Raw genomic sequence first — 204 nt, forward strand, 5'->3', positions numbered from 1 at the left:
GATTCACATGTAGGTAGTGAGCCTACACTTAAGGTTTGTAAGGGATTGTTTCTTGCTAACCTTTTAATCCTGTCAAGGCTAATATGTCCAAGACATAGATGCCATTTGTAGGTTTGATCTGTTAGGTCTAACCTCAACCTTTTACTATCCCTAATTGAATCATCATTCAATTCAGTATCATATATCATTGGAACAATTGGTTTG

This window comes from Morus notabilis, unplaced genomic scaffold (genome assembly GCF_000414095.1).
Source record: "Morus notabilis unplaced genomic scaffold, ASM41409v2 Scaffold6623, whole genome shotgun sequence".
In the NCBI taxonomy this organism is placed as follows: domain Eukaryota; kingdom Viridiplantae; phylum Streptophyta; class Magnoliopsida; order Rosales; family Moraceae; genus Morus; species Morus notabilis.